This window comes from Microcebus murinus, chromosome 17 (genome assembly GCF_040939455.1).
Source record: "Microcebus murinus isolate Inina chromosome 17, M.murinus_Inina_mat1.0, whole genome shotgun sequence".
Taxonomy (NCBI): domain Eukaryota; kingdom Metazoa; phylum Chordata; class Mammalia; order Primates; family Cheirogaleidae; genus Microcebus; species Microcebus murinus.
This window is the reverse complement of record NC_134120.1, coordinates 10,724,682-10,742,958: the sequence shown is the minus strand read 5'-3', so window position 1 is coordinate 10,742,958 and position 18,277 is coordinate 10,724,682. Positions and strand designations below refer to the sequence as shown.

Genomic DNA, 18,277 nt, shown 5'->3' with positions numbered 1-18,277 from the left:
TTCCCTCCTGAGGTAAAGGAAATTAACTAGGGCCACACTTTCCCTCAGCCTGATGACAGTAAGAATTAAACTACCTTCCTCCAGAGAACACTGATTCTATGGGAAAGTTTTCTCACTCTGTCTAGGTGTGCTGTCATCTAATTCAATTAAATCCACAGCATTTCACCTTTTAGCTTTAATGAAGTGTTACCCTTCACCTTTCTCCATTCTCCCCACTGCAATAGTTATAGCCCTGGATAATTCAAGACCCCTTCATACCAGTGCCTCACTCCAAGGGCTCCTTGATGCAGGCAAAGGACTTTTGTCCTTGGGGTATGCACGTTTTTATATCCCAGTTGGCTTGAGTATAATCCTCAGACTATATTGAAAATCAAGAATAATAATAGGAAAAATTATACTGCAGTGGAGATAAAATTAAAATATTGATTGCTGTGTAATTTATGTATGAACACAGAGCCATCTTTTTACTTCCTAGTATAAGTATAAAAGATTCCAATTGACTCTATTCTTCGCATACTCTTCATGCTGTATTTCTCTTAAATGAAAGAATTAAGTGCTCTGTATTTCCCATCAACATCCTTAGAGGACACTCCTGAGAATAAACACTCTGATGCTTTAGTTTGTTTATTAATTCTCTCCTTCTTAAGGGAACTGAGCCACATGATATCCATATTGCATAAGCAGTACTTTATTTGCAAACCTTTATGAGATTTTCACTTAATAAACCTTGACATATTTTGCAGTGGGTGATATTAATAGCCACACGGGAGCTACTTCAGTGGATCATGTTTGATGGAGCAGTGACTCCCACTACAGGTTTGGTGACACCCCTGGGTGTCTCTAATTATCACACAGGCTCTTGTAAATTCTAAAATGACTCTCGGAAGAAAATTAATTTTAATTAGCCTTAATTTTGAAAAATACATCCCATACAACATATTTCATGGCCGAAATGCCACATAATCAAACGTGGAATGCCCCAAAGTTAAAACTATGTCCCTGAACTGCAATTTGACTTTTTAAGTGTGGGTTGAGCACCTGCTCTATGCAAGGTCCTGAACCAGGGCCAGTGGGTATTCAAGGATGCATTCGAAGTAGTCACTGCTACAGATAACTTACACTCTTATGGGAAACATAAGCATATAAATAACGAGGGAAACCATAAGAAAATTAATTTGTTAAATACAAGTTTTGCCACATGGACGCTGATGCGAGAACAATTAATTCTGATGAAACATATCAAATAAGGCTTTGAGGAGGAAGTCAAATAGCATCAAGGCTTTGAAAAGTAAAGGGGAAGGTAGTGAGTTGATAATGGAAGGTAGAAGCTGTGGGAAGGCGTGTGTTGCTGGTACATGAGCAAATACAGAGGCCCATCCAGAGAAGTAAAAAAAAAAATATGTGGCAGAAACTTATGAGAATATAACTATTTCGAATTATTTTTAAAAATTATTTTTAAAATTAACATTAATCCTTATTCTAATTATTCACAAACAAATATATTTCTTCCTTCCACCAAATAATTTTAGCCAAGATTCAACTTGATTGATGTCATTCTGAAATGTGTGTATAAGTTATTTTGGATCATATTAATAAGTAGAGATTTGTATATATGTTAATATTATTAAATTTATTATTATTAGTTTATCCTTAAAAATATTTCCTGAGTATCTTCCATGTGCAAGACATCATGCCAGGACCAATTTATTTTAAATAAAAATGTAACTCCACCTGACATCCTCTACCTCTCATTTTTTCTCTTTTTCACCTATATTCTTGCACGTACCTCTAAACACGGACCGCTCCTTCTGCCAAACATTATGTCTATTTATGTATTCCTTTGTTCTGACAAAGTGTCTTATTTGGTTGAGAAACAGGCCAAGATGCTTTGCAGAAGGAAAGAATATTAGTAATTTATATAAAGAATTTATTGATTCAAATATTGTGGCATTATATTAACTGTTATGAACAAAATAGAAATTCCTGCCAACAGGGATTTATATTCTTCCAGGGTGGTGTACGCATGCGTATGTTATAGAAGCCTTGAAATCATGGGTATGTATGAATTCCATTCTATTCTGTTCATCCCAAAGAAAAAGAAGGTGGCTGGTTTGCCAAGGGAGATAAAGTCAAGGAGAACATGTATGGTGATGTCTTTTAAATATTTGAAGGACTATTACATATAATAGGTTATATGTCGATTAGGTAGCAGCCAAATGGAGAGAAATTTTAACTCAATCAATAAATTACAAATAGAACTATGAATCAATAGAAAATGGTATCTTATGAAATAATATATCTGCTACTATAAGGCACACAGAGCAGAAATAGTTTCTATCAGACGTGTTGGGGGAAGGATTTCTTTTTAGTTTTCTCTTGGGGGGGGGTTGACCTTAATTACCCAAATATGAAGTTCAATTCTAATAGCTCATAATTATAAGGTGTGTATAGTTATATAAGCAATCTTACACTTGTTTTCATTACTTGTCTGTATCATTATTACCACCATTCCTTTTGGATAGTTTATGTATTGAGGCTACTCCTCTCTCAGTCATCTAGTGGTGTACTAGAACAGAACCCGACTTCTAACTTAATCCCAGAATGGGATTCATCCCTGCAGCTTCCTCCCACTCCAACCCTCCTATGACTTCAGCCTGAGTCTCATTAAGCTGTCTCCATGCTCAAAACTACCAGTTGATATGCTGTGTCCTGAGGGCCAAATCCAGTCTTCCCTATATATGCATGGAACACAGCTGTTTTCATTTGTTTATATATTGCCTATGACAGACTTGAGTAGGCACAACAGAAACTGGATGCCCCAGATTGTAAAATATTTACTATCTGGCAATTAACAGAAAATGTTTTATGTCTCCTGCTTAAACCACATCTCATTGCTGTCTCCAGAAGTTCTTTTCAAATTCTCACTCCAGAATGGCATTCAATGCTAATGATTCAACACATCCAGAAGACCATTGTAGTTGCTATATGTTGTTGTATATGAAACACAAATAAATGTGACTTATCTCCATAACCCATCGCTATATATACTGGGCCTCTATTTCCTTCCCATCCACATCATATAACACATAATAATAACATGACAGAGCAAATGAACATGAATACGTCTGAATTCCCATTGCCCTAACATTCACTGAGGGAAGTGCTCTTATGTGGAAATGAGCTTCTATTACTTCAAGTAGTAGAGCCCAATGCATTTTCAAATAGAATCATAATCAGAAGAGTCAGAATAGCTTCATAGTGTTATTTGCATGGTATACTAAGGGATAAATTTCACATTTAATACCCTTAAGTATCAAGAGGTATACTTCTGTAGTAAAACAAATTTTAGATCCTAACTAACCCTCAGAAACATATATTTGTAATGAGTATGTGACCTAGAATCAGATGCCTTTTAACAAGTATGTGCTTCAGTGTATTAATTTAAGAAATTATCTCCTAAGTTTATTGTGAGTACTTAATGAGACATAAATATAAAATATATCTTACAAAACATACATATTAGGCATTGTTCTTGCAGTTTACACATTTGTTTGTTCGACATTCTGTCTCTATTGCAGCTAGTCAACTTCCCCACAGATAACACATAAATGAATGAACATGATTGTGTTCCAATAAATCTTTATTTACAAAGACAGGTATCAGGCCAGATTTGGCCCGCAGTACATAACACATTAATACTTTGCATATCTTACTTATCTCATCTTCTCACAATGATCCAATTATCTTGTGGGATAAGTTCTTTAAATGAGGAAACTGAAAAACCCAAGCAAAAATTTGTTAAAAAGCAACCACAAAACAAAACTTGCCTAATACTACACAACTTATATAAATAGCATAAGAGAATTCTTGGGTTAAGAATTCAAATTGAGTTGCAATAATCCAGATCTGTATATATGCCTGTAATTCTGTAGAGTCAGACTTGCTGAAATGCTATAGTAGCAATTATTTTTTCAAAAGATCTTCCTTAGAAGTCTACCTAGGGAAGAATATCTTCTTGTTCCTGTATTTACTTTTTTACATTTTTATGGCTAGTGAAAAAGGTACCATTCCATTCAGAGCACCTGCTGCTAATCTGAATTTTTAAAAATTCCCCAATATGATATTTGTTTTTCTTTAATATGTCATTCTGTCTCACACACAGAAAATAGCTCTGTGGTGGACTTGGAGAAAATTTGACAATGTTTTCTAATATTCATGATTTTTTTTACCAGATCTGATTAGATAATGAAAGCAAGAGTGCATTACTTCTAAGTCTCATGGGTTGTAAATTGGAGAGCACATCTTCTTACTGAAATATTAAAATCAGGTTAACATGCTTTATATGCTTTAATAGTAACTCATGTTAGAATTGTATTAGATGTTGTCTCAATGATTATATTTTATCTATGAAAATGTGTATAGCCATGTGTTTGTTTTTTTCATAATTCTAACACTTCTTGTCTACATTCATTTATATATTATATGAATTCTGCCCCTCCTCTTTATCCCCCCTTGTTGTGTAGCCCTTAGGCATAATGTGAGTCTTCCTTAACAACCCTTTCCTTCATAGAAACCCTAAAACTACCCTTTCATCTTTCTGGTCTATGTTCTCAAACACCTATTATTTTTGTTTCTATCCAGTATTCTTTCATCAAATTGTGTTTCATGACTAAATAGTCTTCTAAAGGATATGTCTTGGCACCTCAAGCACCACATAAACAATTGGTCCTAATAAAAAAAAAGAATGCTCTTTTCCAAATTACTGATTTCAGAATAGCTATTGCAATGATATCCACTCACAAGGTGAAACACATTTTATATAGATAAAAATGTCTTTTTAGTTCTATACAATATTCAAGTACTATAGTTTGAAGTACTATTCTGAATTTTCTTTTCTTTTTATTCCATTTACACCCTAGTGATTTTGTTTATCCTATATTTATATAAATCAAATATGGTTTAGATATATATTATATATTAAATATATATCTATCTCATATATATATATATATAATAGATATGCCAATAACCCCCAAATTTATATTTGTTGTCCCAAACGCATTTCTTGATGGATCAATTTAATGCCTCAAAGGTGCTTGAAAACCAGCAGGTTCAAACAAAATTCAGTATCTCTTCCCTCTTCCCATTCTCCTTATGCCAACCTTCACAACCAGAAGTCCTCCATTGATCCTAGTATAGGCAAAGGGAATCATCACCCCTTAACCATATAAACCATATAACCACTGACTCCAATTCTCAACTTCAAAATCAATCAATCACTAAAAAATGATTATTTCCACCTACTAAATAGCAATTAAATAATCTACTTTTCTTCATTATTACTGTGACTCCAGTCCACGCTACCTTCACCTCTGGTTTAGCTCACTGCAAAGCTGTATGTTCAGTCCCCCTCATTCCACCCATTTCCTTTTATAAGCCAGATTCCACAGTCTTGGCAGTTAAAAAAATATATTTGACCATAACCCTTTCTAGTCTACATTACTCAAGTCTTTCAATTACTGTAATAATAAATATTACTTAGCACAGTCTTTAAGACAAGGCAAAAATATTTTTAATAGCTCTGTTTACCTGATGAAAATATCTTTCCATATTAATGTAAATGTGCCTACAAAATTATTCCAAAAAGATTGCTAGCCATTTCATTTTATAATAGTCACCTTTGGTGGGGAGGTGGTACTTAGATTATAAAAACTGCATTTTTGAAATCATAACTCCCATGTGTAGTTTATTCAAATCCATCTGTTTTTAAACGTATATTCCTCTAAGTGGAATTCCTCAATAATAGTGTTAATATATATTTACACTTTTAGCAATATTGCCATACCACTCTGCGGTATTGTCTTAACAGTTACAGCATACACTAGAAATCTACGAAACCAAATTTTTTTTCTGAATCCTTGCAAACATTGGCAGTCAATATTTTTTATTAATTAAAATACCAGGCATTAAATCACACTGCTATTTATTTTTTAACTAATGAATATGAAATGTTTTAAGGACTATTATAATTTTTAGTCCTTGCAGGCATGTATTTTTTTTTTTTTTTGGTTTTCCCATTTTTATTTTGATATATTAATCTCTTTCAAACTTATTTACTCATAGGAGCTCCTTATATAATAAGATTATCAACATATTTTTTATAAATTCAATGTTTTAGCACAGTGGCCTGCAACCTTTTTGGTACCACATACCGGTTTTATTGAAGACTTTTCCATGGATGGGGGCAGGGATGGTTTTGGGATGATTCAAGTGCATTACATTTATTAAGCAGTCAAACCTCTTTGCTAATGATAAACTGTATCACTATGCTACTGTGCCACTCACCACCTCAGCTCCACCTCAGAGTATCAGGCATCAGATTCCCATAAGGAGTCGCAACCCAGATCCCTTACATGCACAGTTTACAGCAGGGTTCGTGTTCCTATAAGAATCTAATGCCACTGCCGATCTGAGAGAGGCAGAGCTCAGGCAGTGATGGGAGCAATGGGGAGCAGCTGTAAATACAGATGAAGCTTCACCCCCTTGCCCGCCACTCACCTCCTGCTGTGTGGCACAGTTCCTAACAGGCCACCAACCCTACTGGTCTGTGGCCCAGGGGTTCGGGACTACAGTTTTAGTGTACTTATTTATTCTAAGTATTTCCTTTTAGTTATGCTTGTGCTGCTAGATTTGTTTATGATATTTGTTTACAAAAGTTAATTATAATATACATATCATTTTATTTTTTAATTCCTCTAGAGTTTCTTTTGGTCTGTGGTTGAAATAGATGTATTTAATATTTATTCCAAAAAGTGATCAACGATCATAGCATATTTAGAAGAGTTTGCTAGTTTGTCTTATGCACACACACACACACACGCACACACACAAATAGTGATAATGAAAAAGAACATGCTGCAATCACGTGGGCTATATAATTTACATTGGAGATTAAAGGAAGTGTTCTCAAGGAAGCAACATTAAAGCTCAGACCTAAAGGAAAAGTGAAAGTTTTGAAAGGCTTAATGATAGGATAGGGAGGAAAATACTTCAGACAGAGGGCATTGAATCTCTGACAATTATATCAGAGGAAATTTGTGGTAATACTTAAAAACTGAAAGAAGGCTAAAGTGGCTTTGATGGGGAAAGCAAAGTGTGGGTGATGAGGGTGTCACACAATATTCATCAAAGATTGTGGAGACCAGACTGTGGAAGCCATCATGGGCCATGAGAAAGGGTGTATGTTTTATTAATTTCTAAGAGAAACCATTGAAGAGTTGTAAGCAACAAAGTCCCTTTTATGATTATATATCTGAGAATATAATTCTGGTTGCTATATGCTAATGGGACAGATCAAGAAGATGCCTACTACAGGAGAAAAAGAGAGTTATTTAGTAGCTGTGTCTTGTCAGTAAATGAATGAATGTGCTTGAAGTATTAAGGAGTTGGTGAAGATATTGACTGAGTTTGGAAAACCTAGACTTAAAAATAAATCAGTAAAAAAACTTTCCCCCCAAAAATGAGAACAATAAGAAAAAAAATGATAATAAAAATTCAGAAAAGAATAATAGTAAGTATTTGAATTTCTACCATGACATATTCAAGAAGACATGTCAAGTAGATATTCGCAAACAGGAGCCATAAGCTTAGAAAAAAATGGAATATAGCACAGAGATATGCAAACACAGGTGCACACTCACGCAAACTGAATATTTTTATATGTTTTGATTTTTACTGGTTTGCTGCTGATACGTAAGGAAGCTATTATTTTAGCTTATGATAATAAGCTAAAATAGTGTATGATAATATTTAGTGTACGATAATATTTAACTGGACATTTTAATGATCATAAGCTCTTACATAAACATCACAAACCATGTATATTAGTTTTATCATATTTATCATTTATTTCTTCTCTTTATATTGCAATAAATTTTTTTTTCGAAAAAAAGTTTGAAAAACTAGTGATAAAGCAGACTTCAATGAGAATATCTTTTATTATTAATATCTAATACAGATGGTTTCACTAACATAATGAAAATTATCACTTTTTTAAAGCTCTAGAAATAATACAGAATACTGCTACTGAGATTTCTGATGCTGGTTAGTTATGGAATGATAGCTGTGAATGCCAGCATCCTTCTGAAAAGTTGAGGAATATACTTTTATGCTAACCCAGTCTATTTCTTCTGCCTTCAGCACCCGAATCCTCTTCAGCCCCTTACCAAAGACTGTCAGTTTAATCTAATTAGGGTGTGATGGCTCTGGGTGAGCAATTATAGATAAAATCAAGACATGCTGCTTTAAGATCATTCTGCTCTTCCTTTGCCCAGCATAAATGTTATTGATACTTCGGGCTCTCTCTGGAGTTTTATGCTGACCTTGGATCACCACATGCAATTAGGTCAGTGCATTAAAAATAACTATCTGCCTTTTGGGATTTAGAAACAGGCCAGCACATTGGTGCCAGTACTTCTATTTTTTGTTGCAGAAGATAATGATATTGAAGAATTTGATACCCTTTCCAATGATACCCAGCTCTCTTCTATCCATGATCCTTGTTCTACAAAAGGAAAGACTCTTCTTCGTAAGTGAAAGTGTTGGGGGAAGTTACAGAATCCAGCACCAGGCTTCCTGGGCTCAAGTAAGATTTGACCTTGAGCAAGTTACTTCATTTCTGTGCCTCAGTTTATCATCTCTAAATGGAATGATATGACATACTTCATATGATTGTTATAAAGATGAAATAAGCTAATCCACGTAAGTGCTTGTTCAGTGTCTGGTACTAAGTGCTTAACTCAAATTATTATCCTTGTTGTTGTTGTTGTTGTTGTTGTTTTTATCCCTGTCCTGACACTTTAGAGTTGTGTGACTTTGGATTCCCTAAGCATTGACTGCTTTGTTTCTATAACAAGAATAAAAACCTACTTTTCAAAAATTACTTTGAACAATAAACTCTACATGGGGTATGAACTTCTCCTGGCTAGACTATAAAACCAATAATCAATTGTGAATAAACACTATCAAAACACTTTAATGTAGCATATTAGAAAGTGGTTAGGGAAACCTGGATACTCCTAGGCAAAGAGAGGAATCCCTTTTTTATGTTTATTCTGCCATTAGAAAGAATAAATACTTCTTTCACTGTACAGAGCTGTATTTCTTTTGTGTTTATAACAATCTCAACACTGGCTCAACATCCAAAGAATTGAGCAGATTTTACTTTAACATTTGTCTATGTGACTAAACTAGATGGTAGAAACATGTCCAAATCATCTGGCATTTTAAAATGGGAAGAAAGTTAATTTGAAATAAAATGACTGTTGACTCGAAAACTGAAACTGCCACTAGTGTTTTAACACTATTTCAAAGATTTCTATGAAAATGTCCAATTATTATTTTCTAACTTATTTTGTTTGCTTACAATAAAAAGAGTAAAAAGTTCTTATAATTACTGGGAGAAAAGTATAAACTTTTCTGTCAATGACAGTCTCTGTGGTTTTTCTATCATGAAAAATGTAACATTTAATTATTTCAAGCTTTTTGTAAAGGTTGCATATTTTAATTCAGAACCTTTCATACTATTTAAACTTCAAGATTCACACACATCATATGTATGTGTATTTATGCAAACATATATACATATTTCTATCAATTTTCTTTTTTCCCTTCATTCTTATACATTTTTTAAAGAAGAAAAATGATGAAGAGTTACAGTAATTCAGTCAACTTTACTTTGCAAAGGAAAATAATAATCAGTGAAGTCATTCATTGTCAATGCATTATCCCTATCTCAATCTTTCTGTTCCTAGGCTTTTCTTTTACTAATTAGTCTCACCAGCCTCCTTCGTGCGTGAGAGTTGTTTTTTTTTAAAAAAAATGATTACCCCATCTGTCCATACTATCGCAAGCTCTATTTCTCTTCCTCCTGTACTCGTCTTATTCATTGTCCAGTAGTGAAGATTCTATGACCCACCTTTTGGTAGCAATTCCCCTGTGGCCTAACACATAGTACAGTTTTATTCTTACATATTTCCACATGCATATTTATATTATTTGTTTTTTTTTTTTCATTCAAAGCAGATAATACATATCTGTTAACTGACCATATTACTCATTAAAGGCGGTGCTTCTTTACTTTTCTGGCTGAAACCAACTACTCACTTCTGTCCCCATTCCATGGGCCAGAACTATGTACATAGGCCAGCCCAGATACAAGAGAGCTAGGCTAGGAGCTACAACCCCTATTTGGGAAACTACTCCACCCTCCACTATTCTCTTGTGGGAATGGCAGTGAATTATTGAAGGACAGGAATATTGGACAACAGTTTACTAATGATAAAGATTAATAAAACCTACAAGATGTATGTGATAGAGTTACTGCAGATAGTAATAAATGTACAATAATATCAACACCTAAAATTACGTCTTAAATTTGTATTAGGTTTTTTTAATGTCCTTTTTATTTCAAAATATTATTGGGGTACAAACGTTTTGGTTACATATATTGCCTTTGCAACTCCCAAGTTGAAGCCACAAGCATGCCCACCCCCAGACATCATGCACCGCACTCTTTAGGTGTGAACTTACCCAGCCCCTCTTCCCCTTCCACCTGCCTGACGTCTTGTGAATGTTACTTCCATATGTACATGTAAGTGTTGATCAATTAGTACCAATTTAATGGTAAGTACATGTAGTGCTTGTTTTTCCATTTTTGTGATACTTCACTTAGAAGAATGGGTTCCAGCTCCACCCAGGATAATACAAGATATATTAGTTCACTACTGTTTTGTGTGGCTGGGTAGTACTCCATGGTATACATATGCCACATTTTATTAATCCATTCATGTGTTGATGGACACTTGGGCTGTTTCCACATCTTTGCAATTGTGAATTGTGCTGCTATGAACATCCAAGTACAGATGCCATTTTTATAGAGTGTCTTTTTTTCCTCTGGGTAAATACGCAGTAGTGGAATTGCTAGATCCAATGTTAGGTTTTTGTGTTTCAAACAGATTAGCATATATCACCACATCTTTTCTACTTTAAACTGAGGAAGATGATTTCCAGAAGTATTAATATAGACTAGACTAGACTTAGTTATTAATACTTCTGGAAATCATCTTCCTCAGTTTAAAGAAGAAAAGATGTGGTGATATATGCTAATCTGTTTGAAACACAAAAACCTAACCATGGTGATATAGCACCATTTGTATTTTCCTGGATAAAGCTGGAACCCATTCTACTAAGTAAAGTATCCCAAGAATGGAAAAATAAACACCACATGTACTCACCATCAAATTGGTTTCACTGATCAACACCTAAGTAGACATTAAAGGAATAACATTTATCTGGAGCTGAGCAGATGGGAGGAGGTGGTGGGGGGATGGGCATATACATACGTAATGAGTGTGATGCGCACCATCTGGGGGATGGACACGCTTGAAGCTTTGACTAGGGGAGTGAGGGCAAGGGCAACATACATAACCTAAACATTTGTACCCCCATAATATGCAGAAATTAAATAAATAAATAAATAAGTCTAAATCATTCAGTTTCCAAGGAACCAATCTGGTTCTTCAGATTTAAGATTCTAGATTCAATTGTTACTTTTATAAGAATTACAGGAATTCAATTAACATTTTTCTAAAATTGTTACATCATATTTTTATACCTTGAGCATCACAAGGCATGTGGCTCTTATCTTCAACAGAGTAGATAACACAAGAGGACTGAGTATCCAGAGTACATTACTCCACTGAGGCAACTGCTGAGGGAATGAGTCCTACCTGAATGTATCTTCTATGTTCTCCATGGTAACAGATCCTCTACATTTTAGTATGATGGGAAGTTTGTTGAGTTCATAATCAGAAAATCCTGGGTTTGAATTTCAACTTGTTCACTTAGTTGTGTGATCTTATATTAAATTCTGAAACTTTCTGAACCTTAGTTTCTTAATGCACAAATGTGACTACAAATAATTTATGCTATTTAAAAAAATTAACATTATATGACTGTGTTCACTTCAGACTTCTCAGATAGGACTCATTCCCTCAGCAGTTGCCTCAGTAATGATTATCTTTCAGGCCTCACTAGTTCTCTCTTGCCTCTTTCTTCTAAGTAAATGCAGTACACATAGTTTGTAAACGTAGTTTGTACACATAATATGTAAAATTGAATAGTAGTAATATTCTTTTTATCTGATAAAGTTTTGGCACTTTTTTTTCAAAAACCAGACTATGAGCTATTACAGAATGTCTATTTGACATATATGGTATATCACCCACAGTATCAACCAAAGTTTTAAATACATGTCAGATAGTGGTTGTTGGTTTTTCCTTATATATGGACATTCCCAAATAAAATACCATGTAAATATAAAAAATGTCCTGAACCTGTATACTTTCTACAGGATCTGAATTAGCTGGCTTGTTTTACATTCAAGGAAGCACTTCCCTTTGAAAACTCATTGCCATTTAAGAGACTACAAAACCATTTACTTTCATTTCTGTCCATCTCTGCTCTTTGTCCATACAAATATTTCCACTTGGTGACAAGATGGAAATTTGCAATTGGAAGATAAACAGTTGCAGTGACATGAAAAAGGATTTACTATCAAAGGCAAAACAAAATCACAGAAAATTCAGTGTCATACAAAAATGTCATATGGATTCCTCACGACCAGCTTCTGTGTCCTGGGTAGATATGTTTTGGAACCAGGTGGTTGGCTTAATAAGAGCCCTGGCACAATACAAAAGGTTTTAAACCTTCAGGGTTTATCATTTGAGCATACTCTTCAGGTGCCAGATTGGGCTGCCCTAGAGCTGATGGGGATTTGATGAACCTGCATATATGCACAGCACAGAGGGACACAGGGCCAGGATCTGGGAAGCAGGCAAAGGCACTGAGAGAGAGAACTGATGGGAAATAGCATCAGAAGGTACTATAATCTGACAAAATTCAGTGGACTCGAAGCCAGCCTATTAAGGAGCAAGGACTGGACCCTCAAGCTGAGACATCTGGCCATTTTATCTTGGCCACTGATGGCAAATAGAGGCAGGTCATCCTGAATTCAGGAAAAATTGGAAGGGCTTTTCAATGTTCCCTCACATTTCCATTATGCGACTAAATCAAAACGTTCCTATGTGCAACGTCAATTTTAGAAATCAATGATCTTTTCTTTTTAATTATAGCCAATTTTAATAGTGGGGTTAAATATTTTAATGAAATTTCTTCTCATATATAGAGTTCTTCTATACAGAAAATAGCATTTATTTCCCTTATATGATATTTGAGAGCATGGCTAAGATGGCCATATCCAAAAACCTTTTCTAGTAAAACAGGTGAAACTTCCTCCACCTACAGACTGTTTCATTCACGCAGAATGTGCAATGGATAAATCCTGAAAGAGTCTCATCCTTGTGCCTACCATAAAGATTTCACTCTGGTTGGTCTCTTCCCTGACAGATGATTTATGCCCATGAGAGTTTGTACTATGGTGCCTCCTGACTGAGGATCTAAACCTTGGACAGTGGGGGGAAAAACAGCTTGCGTTTACAGATTTCTTTTTATAAATGCAAAGTTGATTATCTCATTTGAGAAGGGAAAAGTATAAATAATTTTGAATATTTGGGTTTAGCATGTACTAATTTTAGTACATTAATTAGAGACAACCTTTGGGTGGTCAATGAGAAAAGCCAAAAAGAAAAATAAACCTATTTTCATTTCTAATTTGGGTTAAATTTTGGTTTTACAATCAATATAAATCAGTTGAATTAATAATGATAAAGCCCACTCCTGCTTTGAGAATACCTAAAAATAGAAACAAGCCAATGAAATGTGAGTTTTAGCTCCTCATGTAACAGGTGTGGAGGTAGATAGTCTGGTCTAAGGGAAGCCACATTCTGGTGGAAAGAAAAATTGAAGAGCAGACATCCTGAACAGTCTGAGTCCAGATAATAGATCAGGGATATTTGATTGGTTTGCCTGCATCCTTTCTGGATGGTACCATGAGATCCACTCTCATTTTCTCTTTTTATTCCCAGCATGGGAGCCAATGTCTACTCAGTGATACTAACTTTAATTTATCTTGAGACACCTTATTTCTGAGAGATAAATGTTATCCTGAGAGTAGGGGCAGGAGAATATGGGACGTGATAATTGATAGCTTTTCCTTCATACAATACACTAAATCAATAGGCCCACTTCCTTAGAAAGAGGGAAAGCTTTTTGTATGTGTTTGAGGGATGAGGCATAGATGTTTTTGATCAATGATTCTAGTACCTCTTAATCCCTGTAGCTAACTAAGGAGTCATTCTGCAGTCAAAGCACTCACCCTTCTAGCCCAGTAGAGTGCCTGGGTCTTCCTCAGCCACACAGATGATATATCAATAAATCTTTGGCGACCAGCATGTGAGTCCAGATTTAGCCTCATTGTCCTCAGGTCCCTGCCCAGCTGACCCTGAAGGGCTCTGATCTGAACTCCTCAAACTCAGTGTGCAGAGCCAGTCTTCATGAGCCCCCTGCCTCATGTAGGGAGAGTTCTCCAATTTCTTTGCTGGAACTGGAACCTTTCTATGCTCTCTGCCTCATTTGATTAGAACATTGACTCCTTAGGGGAAAATACAATACTAGTTGTTTGGTTTGCGTTTTGGTTTTAATGCTTCTAGGAATTGTGTGACAAGAGATTTTTTGCATTTATTATCACATCAAATCCTGAAAACAATTCTAAAATGCTAATATTATTAGTGTCATTTTGAAGACAAATAAAGAGACCTGCAATATTTAATAATTTGCTCAAAATCACCAGCTACTATAAATTTTAGTTGAGGGAAATAACCTGCTAATCATCTAAGTTTCCAAGGGCTCTCTGTCTCCCACTTAGCTTGTATTTTGGGTCTTAACAGGTCTTACAACTGGCAAGTCTTCTGATAATAATATATTTTACAAGATGATGATTCTATCTTTTTACAGTTCAGGTACTTGAACTTACATCTCTCTGGATGTGAGAATGTTTTCTCACACTTTGCACTAAAAGTGCTATTCATCATATCACTTTTTATTAATATTATTTTGTAATTTTAGATTATTTTAATAATTTTATCTCCTTTTTTTCTTTACCTGCATTCCAGCCAAAATTAGCCAAAGCAAAATAATAATAATAATAACAGCAGTAATAGTAAAAGGGAAATCATATCTGACAAATCCAATGTATAGTTTGGGCAAAGGTGATATAAGTTGTTAACTTAAGGCAGAGGCTTTTTTGCATCTCCATTTTTCTGTATTAATGTCCTCTGTTTGGCTTCATGAGCAGGCATTCTCTGTTCATCCCATGATGTTATGCTTAAGCCCCACTCACATAATTTGCCATTTGAGTCAAATCATTTGCAAGTTAAAAGTTTTACTAATAGTCTTGCTTTATAACTCTTGTAAAAAATCTCAAGTAATTCTCCAATTGGGCAAATGTGAATGATGAGCCCTTTATAGAACCAGTCATGCTGGTTTAATGGTAGATGATCTGATGACAATATCTGTTACAAGTAACTGTGGGAAGGTCAGTTCATTGAGATCATCTGAAATTGGCTTTATGGAGACAACTTGAGGATGTACTTGTTCTGTTACCAGAAGAAAGAAAATCTAATTAATCCATGATACTTTTATATTTAAATGGAGAGCAAGAAATAGGAATGGTGTAAAAATTAGAATAGTTTTGTTTTTAACTGAGTAAATTGAAAGCAATTTACCTTCTCATTATATTATTCAATATCCCTTTGGCCCTTTATTCAGGAACATTTTTGATTAAAAATTGGAATATATGATATTTAAAGGAATTTTCTTTTCTGAATTGTGAATTAATGTACATGAAAATTTCACAATGATATAAAATTCCATTAACTTTTATTTTATAATAATATCTTTATGGACAATTAATAGGATCATCATAGAAAATGGAGCATTTATACTTGCTCATATCCCAATGATAGAAATGTCAGTTTCTTCCTAATGCAATTCTGTGCTCCTAACATGAGTCACAGGAGAAATACTGATAGTGTTACTTCTGGATAACCTGGAACAAACAGAAAAACATTAAAACTGAATGACGCAAAAACACTGATTTGAGCCATTCCATTGTTCTCTGTGAATCTGGCCCAATTTTGGGAAAATGTAATATATAAACTCTATCTCTAATTTGTAAAACTATTTCATAAGTTTCATAATATACAATTGCAACCTAATAGTGAAAGAGATCAATATGTATCCTTTGTTTTGATGTGTCCACAGCATCTTGTATAGTATTTTACTGTAGCACTTCCCTAAAAACTAACTCACTAAGGAACTATGGAATACCTAGCAGTGCCTGGCCTTGTGTGAGAACAATTAAGGACATGTTATTGCAAATGTCTTTATTTTATATCTACAATTTTAAGAAATAACAACAAAATATCCATAACCATGTTAATTGTATTGCTTTCTCATCAATTTGTCCAGAATATAAGTTTTGTCAAGTTAATCTACTGCTTGTATAAGAAAGATTGAACAATGCTGATCTTGGTTTATAGATTTTCCTGCATGAATATGAGAATGAGAACTAAAGAGAATTAGACCAGGGTTGCTTCTTCATGAATGTTGGAGTTGGTATTGCTTTTACATTTTAAGAATAAGTGTAGCTTAATTTTTTAAAACTCATACCTTTATCCTGAAGAGAAGCAACCAATAATCAGGATGCAAACTACCCCAGAATCCTTATATTTTGGCTTCATTCCATATATTAACCTTTATTTGTCAGTATTTAATAAAACAGCATTTCAGGTATTTATAATTTTTCCATAATCTTTATAAATGCCTTCCAATTTTACAAATGCCCCCAACTCCAATACAACAAACCTAGAAATTACTGGACTATTTTTCCATCCCATGACTGGAAGAGAGAGATTTGTCATACATTTGGGCTTAAATGGTGCATTCCTAATATTATAGAACAAGTCTAGTCATTACTGTCCACAACAATTTCAATGTTCATTCATTCCTCCCTAATATTCATTATGTGATTTAATTGTGCACAATTCATTCAAAACAGTATAAATAACCAGTTTAATTTTAAGAAACTACATTTTAAACCTTACTGTTTATTTTCAATGTGCTATGTGCAAGATTGATTTTAGCATATTTAGCAGGGCAGCTTTGAAGTTCATCTAATAACTTCCTGATCAGTTGTCCTTTCTTGACACTTCAGGATCTTTTTACAAAGTAATATTTCTTTTTCTGAAAAAAAAGATATACTATTTTAGATATAAATAGCCAATCCTTGGTTTTTGATTATTTATCAAATGAATTTGACTTAAAGATTGTCATAACAAACATTGAATAGCACTTGCTTATGTAGAAAAAGAAACAGGGAGTCCAAGGTATTCCAAATCTGTGCAGGAAAATAATTATTTGATTTTCTTACTAGTTTTCACATTTCTCTTCATAGACTTAATGTTTCTAAAGCCTCATGCTGTGCTTATGTATTAAAAAGTTGGGCTAATAATATTGTCATTAGGCAGGATGGAGAATATAAACTTGTTAAGTTATTCATAAATGTTAAACGTTACTATGCAAATAGCGTATGCAAAGTATAAATGTATAATACAAAAGAAAATAACATAAAAGTTCTTTACATATTACAAATAAAATATCTTTTCTTGACATGGTGGAAAATTTCTGAAGTGCAGTATTCTTTATTCTTTCATAGAAATTCAATTTCTACCACTAAAAATTCAATAAACTGTAAAATAATATAAACATTTTAGCAGTATTTAAAAGTCACGTAAGTCAGGAAAATGAATGCTAGTTTTAGAGGGAGTGTGGTGGTGTATAGGAGTTACTGCACAGAATCACAGTATTATCTCTCCCATTCTCCTCACTCTCTTCCCGTCCTTCTCTTCTTCCCATACTGTCTTCTGTCTCCTCTGTCATCTTGCTTGATCCTAGAAAAGGAAACCACCTTTCATCTTTCAGTAACAACATCGCCAAGACAGTACCATCCATATGTTAGATACTCAAGTGAGGATGTTTCTAAACCTCTTAGTCTAGGTAAAAGGAGTCCTGTTGGTTCCAAAATCTCCAGCCCAGTTCTGCAAATAAAGGGTTTATCTAGTAAATAGGGTTTGTGCCAAATCTCCAGGTATTAATAAAAAGTATATTTGCTTGTCTTAGTATTTATTACTGTTCCTACCTCAGGCTCCTCAGAAAACAATAATGCAGGACAAGTTTTAATATTAAAGATTTAAGCAAT

The 18,277-nt window shown here is 34.2% G+C and overlaps 1 pseudogene; it reads right to left on the bottom strand.

The window, feature by feature from the left end:
* LOC142861601 (histone-lysine N-methyltransferase SETMAR-like) overlaps window positions 1-18,009 on the bottom strand; it is a 35,869-nt pseudogene extending 17,860 nt beyond the window's left edge.
* Window positions 18,010-18,277: the final 268 nt, after the last annotated feature.